The sequence below is a fragment of the Pantherophis guttatus genome, chromosome 11, assembly GCF_059756535.1.
Source record: "Pantherophis guttatus breed Tessera chromosome 11, ASM5975653v1, whole genome shotgun sequence".
Taxonomy (NCBI): Eukaryota; Metazoa; Chordata; class Lepidosauria; order Squamata; family Colubridae; genus Pantherophis; species Pantherophis guttatus.
Genome location: NC_142073.1, coordinates 3,791,593 through 3,808,080, shown reverse-complemented (window position 1 = coordinate 3,808,080; position 16,488 = coordinate 3,791,593). Strand labels below are relative to the sequence as shown.

The following is a 16,488-nucleotide window of genomic DNA, read 5'->3' as shown; positions in this document are numbered from 1 at the left end:
TTTTTTTTAAAAAAAATTATTTATATGCCGCCCTTCTCCGGAGACTCAGGGCGGCTTACAGTGCGTTAAGCAATAGCCTTCATACTTTTGTATATTTTTATACAAAGTCAGCTTATTGCCCCCACAAACTGGGTCCTCATTTTACCTACCTTAGAAAGGATGGAAGGCTGAATCAACCTTGAGTCTGGCGAGATTCGAACTTACTTTAATTGCAGACAGCTGGTGTTAAATTACAGTGCCTTGTCTGCAGAGCTATCCAGGCTCTTTTAATTTGATCTTCAGCTTCTTGAGAGGTAACAGCAAGTCCTACAGCCCTTTGCCAGCCAACTTTAAACCACACAACACAAAAGAGATTGGGAGAGACAAACAGGTGTGTGAAAGAGGGAATCAAGTTTGATTTTAAGCAGAGTGGGCCATAGGAACATCTCCGATTCTCACAATTTTGAGATGCTAATTGGATGCAGTATTCTAGGTGTGGTCTTACTAAGGCTTTATAGAGTGGTATTAGTACCTCACTTGATCTTGATTGAATCCCTCTTAGGATTGTGTAGGCTTTTTCAACTGCTGCTGCACACTACTGGCTCATATTTAACTGGTTTAAGGAAATTGAAGGAAATCAACCCCATAATTTTTAGTAAAAGTCAGCAGTAGAGTTGGTTAAAAAACCGAAAAAAGCTACCGCAAAATAATTTTTAATTAAATAATATCTTAAGGCAGCATGAACAAAGCAGAGCAAATACTGCATACTTAACTGCATTTTTAAATTGTTGGTAGTGTTGGCGCAGGTAAAAGTGAAGTCATAGAAATAAAGGATCAAAGAGACGAAGGGGGAGGGGGGAGAATTTAGGTCAGTTTGACCTGATATGTAATGTAGATGAATATATAAAAAATACAGGCCATGGTGTGCTTATGGTGCCAGCAAGGATCAAGGAAGAAGATTGGTTCCTGATAAAATATGTAACATAAATATCAACATATTAGCAGGCTTTGGAAAGTTCACCAAGTGTTGCCTGGAGCCAGAGACGGCCAAATTTGAAGGAAAATTCCGTTTTCTTAGGTCACGAGTCTCTTCCATTGCTCACATGTGCTGATATGAGCAAGGAAGTTGTCTTGGTTTACCTTGTTTCCAACAAATGCTCCCGATGAGCTCCAAACTTTTTTCTATCCAGTTTCCCATTCTATTTTTTGTAGGTCTTCCATGCCTTTCTTTGGAATCGTAAATTGAGAAACCGGATTCTGTTTACTGTCCAAACTTTAGAAGTTCCCATTAAAGACAACAGCCCATGAAAGCAGTAGTAAATATTTCACCAACTCTATAAAAGACAACCGTGACCTGGATGACGGAGAATCTCTACAGACTTTTAGCTATACAATTTGGGATGAACACCCTTGGAATGGTGTGAGATTTCTGGAGGAAAAAAATGTAGACTATAGGAACCAGGAGCACTACTCAGGTGACCCAAAGATAAACTTCCAAGTGCTTCAATGACCCTCTAAAAGGATGCAAATGACCAGCTGTCTGCAAGGAATATCAATCCTTCCATTCCCCACTATCATGTTAGAGCTGACGAAGCTTCTTGGATGAGAAGCGAAACGTCTTCAAAAGGAAAAAAAAACAAGGAAGTCCAGTTGCCTCCTGAAAAATCACCTTTGGGACAACTATGACCTGAATGATGGAGAATCTCTACAGACTTCTATAAAACAAAGTTTTAGTTTGTTGTTGTTGTTATTTTTTAAATTTCCCTGGATTTTAACATAGGGTTTTTTTTCCAGTTTGCCATGATGCAAGTCTAAATAAATGGCGCCACCGGCACGATCAGAAGCAGGAAAGTGACATGGGGGCAACTGGGACATAAACAGGGTTGAAGAAATAGCCCTAACAATTATTGTCACTTGTTGACTGATTCAAACAAAGAAGTCCTCTAGGTAAACTGGAAACTAGCTTCCAAAAATAAAATGGATGTAAAGGTAAAGGTTCCCTTCGCACATATGTGCTAGTCGTTCCTGACTCTAGGGGGCAGTGCTCATCTCTGTTTCAAAGCCGAAGAGCCAACACTGTCCGAAGATGTCTCCGTGGTCATGTTGCCGGCATGACTCAACACCAAAGGCGCACGGAGCGCTGTTCCCTTCCCACCAAAGGTATTTTCCTACTTGCATTTTTTTACATGCTTTCGAACTGCTAGGCTGGCAGAAGCTGGGACAAGTAACGGGAGCTCACCCTATTATGCGGCACTAGGGATTCGAACCGCTGAACTGTCGACCTTTCGATTGACAAGCTCAGCGTCTTAGCCACTGGGCCACCATGTCCCTTCACTGGGTCCCATTAAAATGGAAGAGCTTGGCCTAAAAACATACTTTTACATAGGCTGCAGGAGACAAAGGGGACTTATGATGGCCCACCATTTGGCCTAAACACACACACACACACACACACACACACACACACACACACACACACACGAGATGCAATGGAACAAAAGAGATGTGGTGAGCATGCAGTATTGTACATTTTGTTAGATTGCTCTGCTTGTACCATCTCAGAATATCCCACAGCAGTGAAGCAGTTTTTCAAGGGTATCCTTGGGGAAACCTCCTTTTGAGAAACCTGCCCCATAAATTAAGAGACAATTTAGCTTTCGAGCCAATAAAGAATAATCTTGAGAGCTAAACCTATCTGGCGCTTATCAGTTCCTTTCTTGTCTATGGAGATTCTCGGTCCTCCAGGTCATGGTTGTCCCAAAGGTGCTTTTTCAAGAGGCAACTGGACTTTTCTTTGAAGACGTTTAGCTTCTCGTCCAAGAAGCTTCTTCTGAAGAACTGAAGGAAAAGAGGTAGCTGCTTTAATAAGCTGTAGACATCTACCCTAATGCATCAAAGTGCTTTTGAATCCCAAGTGCTGGTATAAACCTTGAACTGAAAGGAATGATGAATGGTCTTAAATCTAGTTATCCACTCTTCATTTTCACTGTGAAAAGCAGATAGAGACTGAGAACCAGAAAAGAGAGCTTTGTTTTGTTTTTTGTTTTGTTTTTAAAGCGACAACTTTAGTGGCACTTCATTTTCTACTGTACAGAGTAATTACAGTCTCTGTCAGATCAAGTAGTGAATTTACCAGCTCAGGTAGACATGAAAAGTTAAAAAGGGGCTCTTGGAAATTACAAAGTGAGCAGCGCAGAAATGAGATCTTTTCCTTCCTTGCTGATGGATTGTCTCTTCCTATTTGGGAAGATGAGTGGTTAGAAAGCGCGAAGTTGGCATTTCAGAGGAGCTGCAAACAGAAGGCATCTGGGTTTCCTAACCTTTTTCCTGAGTCTGTGGAGGAACATATTTCTTTGTCATGGGCAAACTGGCTTCATCTCTGGAGGAGGGGCAAAAACAAACAAACGGACAGATACACAGACAGATAATGATGATGATGAAGATAGATAGACAGACAGACAGACAGACATGATTATGAATAGATGTAGGTAGGTAGGTAGGTAGGTAGATAGATGATAGAGATAGCTAGAGAAGATGATTATGAATAGATAGCTAGATAATGATGATAGATAGCTAGATAGCTAGATAGATGATAGATAGATAGATAGATAGATAGATAGATAGATATGATTATGAATAGATGTAGGCAGGTAGGTAGGTATATAATAGAGGTGATAGAGATAGCTAGAGAAGATGATTATGAATAGATATGATGATAGCTAGATAGCTAGATAGCTAGATAGCTAGATAGCTGATAGACAGACAGACAGACAGATAGCTAGAGATAGCTAGAGAGATTATTATGAATAGATGAAGATAGATAGATAGATAGATAGATAGATAGATAGATAGATGATAGAGATAGCTAGAGAGATGATTATGAATAGATGAAGATAGCTAGATGATAGCTAGCTAGATAGCTAGATAGCTAGATGATAGAGATAGCTAGAGAAGATGATTATGAATACATAGATAATGATAGATAGCTAGACAGATGATAGACAGACAGAGAAGTAGGTAGACAGGTAGGTAGGTTATTTTAATAAATAAAAAGATTTTAAGAAGAGATTGGACAGCCGTTAGTCTAAAATGGTATAGGGTTTCCTGCTCTAGTAGTGGATTGGACTAGAAGACCTCCAAAGTCCCTTCCGACTCAGTTATTCTGTTAGTCAGACATATGAGTAATAAGGAGAGCAACACATGATCAGTGGGAAGCCTACCTTAACTCAGGCTGACCTCAAACAGTTCTGCATTCTGATTCAAGGAGATGAAAGCAACTTCTTTGGAGATCCAACCTTATATATGAATGAAGAGCCTTGGTACTACAGGGGTTTAAGGCACCCTGTTATTAAGCTTATTAAGACCAGCTGCCTGCAATTACTGCAGGGTTCGAATCTCGCCAAGGCTCAAGGTTGACTCAGCCTTCCATCCTTTCTAAGGTAGGTGAAATGAGGACCCAGTTGTGGGGGCAATAAGCTAACTTTGTATAAATATACAAAAGGATGAAGGCTATTGCTGAGCACATTGTAAGCCGCCCTGAGTCTTCGGAGAAGGGCGGCATATAAATCAAATTTAAAAAAAAAAAAAATTCCCTTTAATGGGGAGCCATGAAAAACCATCAAGGAGATCCTTCTGCTGTGGGACTCTTTCAAATCAGAAAATATGGGTAAGTAGGTAGCCGTATGGCGGGTTGAAAGTGCCCCTTGGACAAGATAGCTCTGTTGCTTGGCAGAGGGAGATGAATAGAAATGAAGACTGGGAAAGCAGAAGTGTGTTTGCCCCACAAGTCTGCCCTGTAGGTTTTGTTGACCCAGCAATGCCCTGTGGCCTAGGTCCACAGCCAAGCTGGTTCAATGTGGCAAACAAGTCCTTTTATCCACAGGAAATCAGCCAAGAACACGCAGCAACGGTACACGTAAAACAACAATAATCACCCTTATCAAACCAGGAAAGAATGTAATTACTACGTGTAGCAGACAGGCTATTTACAATATGCTCTGCTTGGGCCTGGCTTCAGAGATCATGGATGGTGATACCTACCTTAGTAAGAAAACACCTGCCAGAAAAGAAGAAAGCTGATTCCATCTCTTTCCTCCACCATGCCAAGACTCCTTTGTCTAATTTCCTTGGCCTTAAGAATAGAAAATGAACGAATGAATGAATTGGTAAGGTGGTGGGACTTTCAGAAAAGTTTACTCAGTGCTGAGGAAGACAAGAGGTATCAATGAAGGAGAATATTTGTAGCTCAGGGTTGACACGAGGGGTCCTTGGTGCTTTCTGAGTTTGGTGGCTTTCTGGCAGATGTTTCATGGCCCAAACTATATAACATCATCAGTGCTAGTAAGGAGTGGGATTTGCTCTCTGTTTATATTCTGGTGATTTGCCCTGCCAGCGTTGGTGGGGGTGGTTTTAGAGATTATTTGGTTGGGCTGTTTACTGTTGGCTCTTTAGCAGTTTCTTGACTGGGGTATTGTTTACCTGAATGTGCATTGAGTACCAAGCAAATATCAGAGCAAGTCTTTTTTTAAAGACTTGCAAAAGTAAGCCTCGTCACCAGTGGTGGGTTGCCCCCGGTTCGGACCAGTTTGCAAGAACCGGTAGTAAAACCGGCAGGAGGCTCCGCCCACTGACCCGGACATCATCATAGGTGATCTGCGTATGCACGCGCTGGCGTGATGCGAACCGGTATTAAAGGTAAATAGAACCTACCCCTGCTCGTCACGTATGTGTTCATCAAGCAGGGTAAGGGATGGATCGCGTATGCTCCCCGAAACATTTTTTTTTCAGCCACATTTTTATGGCCTGACTCATCCTCTCTGCAGGGCCAGAACTGCAGAGAAGTAATTCTGGAAGCACTGTGCTAGATGTCGTATTTATGAGTAAATACTTGCATTGTTTGACTTGCAAAATGAACATGGTCTCAAACAAGCTCAACAGGAATCCCGTGTCCTGCAATTTGAGAATTTCACTTACCAGTAACCGCAGCCAAGAACGTATCGTCCCACGTCTAGGAGTTTCAAGTACTTAGAATAATCATAAACCACGAGAAGAAATGAACGTTCTCTGAATTCAAAAATACTGGAAGCTACTTTCATCCTGCCTTCATGTGCCAGTAGGGAAAACTGACACATCTGAAGTAAAGACTGAAACATAGGAAAAATGGTTGCAGAAACTGAGTATGTCTAGTCTAGAGAAAAGAAGGAGTAGGGGTGATATGATATAAATCTTCCAATATTTGAGGGGCTACCACAAAGAAGAGGAGGGGGTCAACTTATTTTCCAGAACATCTGAAGGCAACGGATGGAAATTAATCAAGGAAAGAAGCAATATAGAACTAAAGAGGAATTTAACTAAGAAGGAGTGCAGCTGATCTTTGGTGGTCAATATGGTCAAAGCTCAGATCAAGCTGCAAAATAATCTGATTTTTTTAAAACTTGCAAAACTGGACTTTAGCCAATGTTCTGGTATCAAAGCAATACAACTGCTCTCACTTAACAGAGCTAAACTGGAATCAGAAATTCCCAATTACTAAGCAGAGTCACCTCTGCAAGATGGGCAGCAAAGAAATTTAATAAATAAGCAATCAAAGCAGTGGTGGGTTGCCCCCGGTTCGGACCGGTTCGCAAGAACCGGTAGTAAAACTGGTGGGAGGCTCCGCCCACTTACATCATCATAGGTGATCTGTGCATGCGGACGCAATGCAAACCTGTAGTAAAGGTAAGTAGAACCCACCCCTGAAGCAAAGGAACAAATATGGTCATCGTTTCAAAAACATGCTTAGTGATGCTGCTTAGTGACAACAGTTCTGACAGTTCCAGTTGCTATTGTTAAGTGAGGAGCCCACAAAACTGTAGCTTGCAACTTCCTGCTGGCTTCCCCATTGACTTTGCTTGTTGGAAGCGAGCAGGGAAGGTCACGTGTTGTGATCATGTGAATACGAGGACGACAACAAGTACAAGGACCAGTTGTAGCTATCACTGATTCGGCACAGTCCTAAGTTTGAATAGCTGCTGTTAAACAAGGACCACCTGTAAAATGTAAACCCTTTGATATGGTGGCACATCCTTGTGCCAAGAGCCGTGGTGACACAGTGGTTAGAATGGAATATTGCAGGCTGACTCTGCCCAGAGTCAAGAGTTCGATCCAAACCGGCTCAAGGTTGACTCAGCCTTCCGTCTTTCCGAGGTCGGTAAAATGAGGACCCAGATTGTTGAGGGCAATACACTGATTCTGTAAACTGCTTAAAGAGGGCTGTAAAATCACTGTGAAGCGGTATATAAGTTTTAAGTGCTATTGATATTGCTATCCTCTTTCAGAGCTAAAGTAGACATGGTACAATCATGAATTCCTTCTTATGCAAGAATAATTACATACTTAATCACATAAATATCCAAATCAGTTTCTCACTTGTCTACAACTATCTGTAACCACTCTTCTGGATTTAATACATATCCCACAGAGTTCACCAAAGGATGTCTCTTTTTATCATCCCTGACAGAGTGTTTGCTAATTGCTGAGGAAGAACATTAGCTTCAGGATTTGCATTTAACTTCAACATTTTTGGCAGAGAATTTGTAACACCCAATGCTAAATGTTGGCTTAACCAGTACATCTGTGGATTTTTATGACCTTGAAAGCTCGCTGTAAAGTTATCAACTCTAGAGCTAATTTGCAAAACAAATACATAATAAAAATCAACTTGCAATATGATGCTATGCAAAAGTTCATCCGAATCAATTTAAAGGGGCTTTGAGTCTGATGGAACAAACGTGATTTTCTGATTTGATCTGGAAAAAAAAACAACCCACACAATTCAGTCTGGAGATGATTCAAATCATCTTCGAGCTGCATTTTGAACTGGCATGTTGGATAGACTTAACAATGAAGTTATTACTGACTTTTTTAAATCTTGTGGCCTTGAAATATGTAGAATTAAGGGTCTCGCCAACATGACCAAGACACTAATGGTCAGATATGGGCAAGTGATTAAAGAACAAAGATTACGAATAAGTGATTAAAGAATAAAGACGAGAGAGTTTAAAGAAATAAATGATGTAAGGAATTAAAATTAATGTAAAGGAGGGAGCAAAGGGGAGAAACTATCTTTAGATAAATCCAGTCCTGATCTTTCTTCTTCTTGTGCCATATCTGTCATCGGATGTTGGCAATCATGTTGGCAATCCTATTTTTGTCAACAGCCGCACGAAAAAGGGCTGCTGAGTTTTGTGCCAAACCACTCCCTTAGCTTTTGAAGCCACGATCTTCTTCTTCTTCTGCCTGGACCTCGTTTGCCTTCAATCTTTCCCTGGAGGATTAAGTGAAGGATGCCGTATTTTTCTGCATGTTGCATCACATGTCTGAAATATTCTAACTTTCGCTTTTGAATGGCTTTGATGATTTCCCTTGGCTTTCCCAAGAGACTTATCACCTCCTCATTTGTGATTTTGTCAACCCATCTTATACGTAACAGCCGTCTGTAAATCCACATTTCAAATGCTTCTAGTTTCTTCAAGTGGTTTTTTTGTCAGAGATCAACTCTCTACTCCGTAGAGCAGGATCGAAAAAGTGTAACATCTGACAAGCCTCATTTTCAGCCTTAGGCTTATGTCGTGACTGCAGAAGATCTTTTTTTTTCATTTTGAAGAATGCTGTTCGAGCTTTCCCTATCCTTGTCCAGTCCTGATGTCTTACCCCAACTTGACATGCACTAAACGTTCTAATACAAATGAAACTCTCGTGATATTCTTTCTGCTTTCTCTTTTGATCCAGCCCTAATTTACAGCACGTACACGCACAAGCACAAATGTCACAGTTCCTAAATCTAATGAAACACTAAGATGTACTGTGAAATTTCTGAACAAAGGACTGCTTCCTGCTAATTGCCTGGATTGTGTAGACAAGCAGTGCTTGTTCATGATGAAGACAATAAAATATGGCATTAATAGCCACCCGTGAAAAATAGCAAGTGATTACTCTTTAACTCAGTGTGTGTGAACCGAGGTAAAGTTTAACCAGAGTTGCACTTTATCAAAATTGCACCAGAGTGTGTGTTGTTTCAACACATTAATTACCTCAGTTTAAAGCCACTTTCTTTGGTTCTTCTCACTATTTGTCGTTCTACAGGAATACAGTGGTACTGGGTACTCAGCTGCTTTGAAACTCGTCAAATTTGGTACTCAAAGCATTTTGAGGGGAAAATTTTGTCCCGGTACTCATCATTTGTTTGGTACTCAACACATAAACTAGAATTTGTGGGTGTCGGCTGCCTTGTGACTGACTATATTATGCCTTATGGGGGAAAATTTGGTACTTCTCATTTTTGGTATTTATCGCGCCTCCTGGAACCAATTAAGGATGAGTACCGAGGGACCACTGTACAGGGTTGCCAAAATTAGGGCACTATAGTGGCTGGGGAATTCTGGGAGTTGAAGTCCATATTAAAGTTGCCAAGATTGAGAATTCCTGATGTAGAGATTCTTAAAGATCTAGATTCCCCACCCCCCAAGACGGTCTCATTATTGAGATGAAGAGGACAGTCTATATCAGTGATGGTTAATCTTTTTGGTGCCGAGTGCCCAAAGCATGCATGTATGCACAAATGCATGCACGTGTGCCTGAACCCCCAAAATGCAATGTGAGCGTCCCCTTGCGCATGCATGCATGCCCCCCTGCGCATATGCCCCGGCCCCATTTTGGCTTCCAGGTTGGTGCAGGAGGCTTTCCAGGCCCAAAACAGGGCATGTTTTGGGCTTCGAAAGACTCCTGTACCAACCTGCATCTCCCGTGCATGCGCCCTGTCCCCACACATGCGCACGTGCGTCCCCTGCATATGCCCTGCCCCCCAGCATGGGCGGCAGAGACCCAAAGACCACCTGTTTGGCATGGAGCGTGCATGCATGCATGATGGAGCTAGGCTGGGGCGATGGCTGGCGTGCCCACAAAGAGGGCTCTGTGTGCCATCTGTGCCACCTGTGCCATAGGTTCACCATCACGAGTCTATATGGAACAGTTCGGCCTTCGCTATTTATTATGGACACGATATGTCCTACAGTTTTCTCTGTATTGGTTTTATAGCTTTTTCATATGGTTAGACGACTAATCAATACATTTCTTTTGTTGATGTTGGTCGTGGGATATTGCCTCATTCGGGATCCAGCTTCACTGGGTTTTTACTGAGCTATCATATGAGATTAAGAACAGAGTAGATTCTCCTGAAATCAACTGAGGGAATTTGTTAAGATTTCGTAAGGGATGTGTGTGTAAATACAAAATTAAGAGTAAGATTGATGTGAGACTCCTGCTCTTTCATATTATTTTAAGGAAAAAGTTATGCAGTTGGTTTCCTACAAGGCAAGTCTGTTTGCCAAGCCTCCTCCATTGTTCCTCTTGCATGAAAAGACCATTTTTAATCATCTGAAAGAAGAATAAGCATGCCTTATTTATTTTTAATCACTTGGCATGATGGCTATGTGAACTGGCATTCTTCCCAAAGCAAGTGCAGAAACCACTCCCGATTTCAATGATATCAATCATAATGCACACCTTATTTTAAAAAAAGAAGTCTTTGTGGATCTTAAGTAATTGCATGCAAAAAATAAGGTAACAGTTCCATCAAGCCATCATCGCAAAATGAATAAGTGCCACTTGTCCCTATTCCATAGAGGTGAAATGTTAATTTATGATGACTTAAATAGGTTTTCTAGTGTTGCAAGGAAACACCTATATTAGAAAACTTGGCCTTTATGGCTGAGTACCGGATCAGGTGATCCAGTCCGAACCGGGAGCATTTCACCCCTGCTGCAACCATTCTTCATAGGGATGGGAAGGGGAGGGGAGGGGAGAGGAGGAGACACAATCTATCATCTTGACAGTGAACTGTTTTTCCATCTGAAAATATTTTTTAAAATGCTAAGAACAAAAAAAAAAAAAAGGAGAAAATAAGTTCTCTCATTGATTAGTTTCCACCCATTGCTTCTTGTCCTGCCCTCAGGTGCTTTGGAGAATAGCTTGACTCCCTCTTCTTTGTGGCAACCCCTGAGATATTGCAACACTGCTATCATGTCACCCCTAGTCCTTATTTTCATTAAACTAGACATACCCAGTTCCTGCAACCGTTCTTCATATGTTTTAGCCTCCAGTCCCCTAATCATCTTGGTTGCTCTTCTCTGAATGATGTCCAGAGTCTCAACATCTTTCTTATACCATGATGACCAAAACTGGATGCAGTATTCCAGGAAGGGGTGAAATCCAGCAGGTTCTGACAGGTTCTGGAGAAGCGGTAGCGGAAATTTTGAGTAGTCTGGAGAACTGGCAAATGCCACTTCTGGCTGGCCCCAGAATGGGGTGGGAATGGAGATTTTGCAATATCCTTCCCCCAGGAGTGGGGAGGGAATGGAGATTTTGCAATATCCTACCTCTGCCATGCCCACCAAGCCACACCGACCAAGCCACACCACGCCCACCACAGAACCGGTAGTAAAAGGATTTGGATTTCACCACTGATTCCAAGTGTGGTCTTACTAAGGTTCTTCATGCTAAATAACTTCTCTGGTCATAATCTGGAAGATCTTGGATTAAACCATTCGCAGTACTAATTAGTCAATCTGAATACCCCTCTTTAGAAAGCCACACCTACAACACCTACTATTCTTAAAATTTCCTGATTTTGCAAAACCCACTTTGTGTTCAAATAGCCGGGAGGAGACAAGGACCGATTCGGGTATAGGTGTCCTCAAAGATTAAGGTTTGTTGAGTTTACTTTTCTAAATCTCTCCTTTCTCTTCCTTTAAGAGGTAAATTAAGAGAGTCGGGATTTTGTTTCCTTTGGGGGGGAAACAAACCAAGGTTGTTTAAATCTACATTCAATTCTTGTTTTAAGAAGTAATTTATCGTTTCTTATTAATTGTTGGGTTTTTATGCACAAAAGTAAAAGAACAAAGAGGAAAAAACTTCAAAACTTTCAACAGCCAAAATTGTGGGGTTATGCAATTTATGAATATCTATATCTATTGACCGGTGTATGCAATTTTTTAAACAAGCATTTAAGTCGGTTTGCTTAAAAGGAAAAGTAAATTTAGCATATCTTAGTAAGTGAAATTTCTACGGACTCTTCGCATCAAGATGACCTGCCATAAAATGTTGCTTCAGACAGAGAAGGGGAGGTAAAGGAGAATATTTTGTAGTTCAGGGTTGAAATGAGGGGTCCTTGGTGCTTTCTGAGCTTCGTTGGTTTCTTATAGACATTTCACTGAGGATGTTACCTAGTATGGCAATGAAACGTCTGTGATTGAAAAATAAAAAACACCCCAAACTCAGAGACCACCAAGGACCCTTCAAAGGGAGCTAAGTTTTTCGGTCCATTTCCAAGCCATTGGTGTATTTTTTGAGAGAACACAGGCATCGGCAAAACCAGAGCACAATTCATACATGCAATCCTTTCACATGGCCAAGGAGAGGCCAGGATGGTGCAGGAACACATGATATGAATTAATGTGGCATTTTGAGCACTGCTGACTGAACCCATCTGTGGAATCGTTTCACCCAGCTTGCACGGACGGTTTTAGCTGCCCGTCAGACTTCAGGGTATGCATGCGTATCAGAAGATTAACGGAGAGCGCCAGAAAAATGGGAACGCTGCTGCATTGGATCAACCTTATTATCTAGGGTTAACGGGGGTCGTAATTTTTCAGGTCAGGCAGTAAGGAAGATTCGGACTTAAATGCAATTTGTTTGGCTCTGAATTAAGCCAGTGCTCTGAACAGGCGCTTCGAATAATTATGTAAGAATCGTATGGTTTGATTGTGATCAGCTCCTCCATCGGTTCAGAGAATGTCGGGCATTTCTGCGTTCGCTACTTTTTCGTGCATCGGTTTGCAAATTGGAATGGAATTCTTGTTTAAATGATCTTTTCCTATACCCAGACGGATACGGATTAGATCAATTTTGTTTTTGTTTTTTTTTTAAATCAGGGGGACAGTTCCTAGCTGAACTGGATTCACAGGATGGCTACCAGATTAAACTTTAAGAATAAGGGAAGAGTTCACCCAACCAGACAGATTCAAATCCATCGGGTGGATTTGAGGATGAGTATACTGTGTGAGTCAAACTTAGAAAGGCAAACTGGGTCTGAATTCCTAAGGATCCAAGCCAGTAGTGGGTTTCACTTACCTTCGCTACCAGTTCGGAACTGTGAGCGTGTGCACACGCTTTGCTCACGCGTGGCACTTCTGTGCATGTGCAGAATCTTCTGCACATGCACAGAGCATCCATGATGACATCTGGGCGGGTGAACGGAGCCTCCTGAACTGGGGCAAACCAGTAGAAACCCACCACTGATCCAAGTTGAATTGTATCATTATGATTAACCCCATGTCGCATGGCAGCCCGTTTATTTCCGGAACCTACAAAAAAAAATGGGGCTGGTTCCCACTTACCTATATGCAGATGGAGAGGCTCTCAATTGATCCGTATTTCTTAATTGTCGTGACAGCGGAGAACTGAAGCAAAAGGAATGGGATTGAATGAAAGACATATATATATATATATTTAAAGGATTTTCTGCCCCTCCCAGCAACATTCATGCATTCAGAATTGTAATGGACAAGAGGCATAATTCATGAAATAATCCAGAAAAGAAAAAATCGGGACTCGAATCCTGCAAAATGACGAGCAGACTTAATCCTGAATATTATTATTGTGGTCAACCAGGCTATGAAGTCAATATTTTCCCAAACTTTCAAATAAACCCCAGAAAGGGAATAACGAAAGAAGAAAGCAATACTGAGTGTTCAAAGAGTGGAAACTGTTATTTGCAAGAGGGTTGTTGGGTTTGACATCGTTTTGTATTCATTGGAGGGTTGACTGGGTGATAAGGAACTTTGGTCCCTGTTTAATCATTGAGAAGGTAAGTCAATAGTGTGATCGTAATCCCAACTCGGCAATATCAGATTGAAACAATACCCTTTGTTCAAGGACGGCCACTTTGACCTCAGCAACAAAATGTCCCGGGGATGTGTTAAGAGAACATACATTATAAAAAAATGCGTTGAGTTTGAAGTTTTCTATAAACGTATGTAAGTGTAAAAGAAGAGCAGATGTCTATTTTCTTCCTTGCTACAGATAGCAATACCAATAGCACTTAGACTTATATAGCCGCCCTGAGTCTTCGGAGAGGGGTGGCATATAAATTGATTAAATTAAATTAAATTAAATTAAATTAAATTAAATTAAATTAAATTAAATTAAATTAAATTAAATTAAATTAAATTAAATTAAATTAAATATAGCACTTTACAGTGCTTTACAGCCCTCTCCAAGTGGTTTACAGAGTCAGCATCTTGCCCCCAACAATTTGGGTCCTCATTTTACCCACCTTGGAAGGATGAAAAATTGAGTCAACCTTGAGCCGGTCAGAATCGAACTCCTAGCAGAGCTAACCTGCAATATGGCATTCTTACCACTGTGCCAACAAGGAAGGAAGGAAGGAAGGAAGGAAGGAAGGAAGGAAGGAAGGAAGGAAGGAAGGAAGGAAGGAAGGAAGGAAGGAAGGAAGGAAGGACCAGCAATAGCACTTAGACTTATATACCACTTCACAGTGCTTTTACAGCCCTCTCTAAGTGGTTTACAGAGTCAGCCTCTTGCCCCCAACAGTCTGGGTCCTATTTTACCCTGGATCCAATTTTACCCACCTCAGAAGGATGGAAGGTCGAATCAACCTTGAGCCTGGTGAGATTTGAACTGCCAAATTGCAGGCAACTAGCAGTCAGCAGAAGTAACCTGCAGTACTGCACTCTAACTATTGTGCTACCATGGCTCAAGATAGCCCTTGATTTAGAAAATATCTACTCAACGGACTTCATCCAGCCCACCAGGCCATTCATTCCAGAAAATTTGGCCCAGTTTCTTGTTTGGCCATAATTCCTTGTCTTATTTTCTTTCCATTACCATCTTAACAGAATAACAAGAAAACAAAAAACAAAACAAAACAAACCCACCTCACCCCCCGAGTTGGAAGAGACTTTGGAGATCTTCTAGTCCAACCCCCTGCTCAAACAGGAGACCCTCTATACCATTCCAGACAAATGGTTGTCCAATCCATTCTTAAAAGCCTCCAGTGATGGTGGAGCACCCAGAACTTCTGGAGGCAAGTCGTTCCACTGGTTAATTGTGCTCACTATCAGGAAATTTCTTCTTAGTTCTAGGTTGCTTCTCTCCTTGATTAATTTCCATCCATTGCTTCTTATCCTGCTGATTTGGAGAATAACTTGACTCCCTCTTCTTTGTGGAGACCCCTTAGATACTGGAAGACTGCTATCATATCACCCCTAGTCCTTCTTTTCATTAAACTAGACATACCCAGTTCCCAAAACTGTTCATTGTATGTTTTAGCCTCCAGTTCCCTAATCATCTCTGTTGCCCTTCTCTGCACTCTTTCTAGAGTCTCGACATCTTTTTATCTTGTGGCCATCAAAACTGGATGCAATGTCCCACGTCTGGTCTTACCAAGGCATTATAAAGTGGTATTAACACCTCACATGATCTTGATTCTATCCCTCTGTTAATGCAGCCTAGGACTGAGTTATTTAGGGAAGAGGGAGAGAGAGAGAGAGATGAGGGAGGGAGGGAGGGAGGGAGAGAGAGAGATGAGGGAGGGAGGGGGAGAGGGAGAGGGAGAGTATCAATGAGTAAATTATGCAGTATTACTGGTTCGGTCTACACTGTCTTACTGCAAAGTTTTGGTCCAGGCAGTTATTTCAGCAGATCAGGGCAATGAATTTGGACAGCCAGGGTCCCTTAAGAGAGAGAGAGAGCGAGAGAGAAAAGCTGACTGAATGTAAGAGCTAATTGTAATGTGTGCATACCTGCAACTTAAAGTGATAAATGAGTTTTGAACATATTTAAAGTTTTTCTACCCTCAACCAAAAAAGTAACAAGAATGAAAATCATATACACGCCCAAAGTGCCTAGAAGAAGTTTTGCCAACCTTTGTTCTGGGAACTCTGGGAAGCCCTTAAGCAGGAACCGAAGAGAAGAAGAACATATCCTACGTGTGATCTTGGATCACAAACATATTTTGATTGATAGACTGAACACTCCCATGGAACATTTAGTACTCTGGGCATAGCTTTCTCTACATATGGGATTTGTGACTTCAATTCATTTGCGGAAATCAATCTGCCATAAATAAATAACAACGTGATACCTGTTGTGATTGGTGTGCTTGGTGCTGTATGAAAGCAAATCTAGAAAAGTACTTAGGCACAATATGAATGGATGGAATCTCAACTCATCAATTACAAAAATCTGCATTACATCAATATTACAAAATGGGAATAACAGCATCCATACCTATTTATAGACAATGTCTTTAACCACTCCTAGATTCTTGGGTAGTATCCTATAATCAAGAATACTAAATCAAGTTGGTAGGCTATGATCATGATGATGATGATTGATGATGATGATAATAATGGAGGAGGAAGAGGAGGAGAAGTAGTAGTAGTAGTAGTA

At 41.3% G+C, this 16,488-nt stretch overlaps 1 long non-coding RNA gene across 1 annotated transcript; it reads right to left on the bottom strand.

Annotated features, from left to right (window-relative positions):
• Positions 1 to 4,765: 4,765 nt before the first annotated feature.
• Positions 4,766 to 14,831, bottom strand: LOC148112259 (uncharacterized). The gene is made up of 3 exons (XR_015729643.1): positions 14,351 to 14,831; positions 13,413 to 13,475; positions 4,766 to 5,110 (listed from the first exon to the last, which is right to left on the bottom strand). It is a non-coding gene; the product is annotated as an uncharacterized LOC148112259 (long non-coding RNA).
• Between the last annotated feature and the right edge of the window lie 1,657 nt (positions 14,832 to 16,488).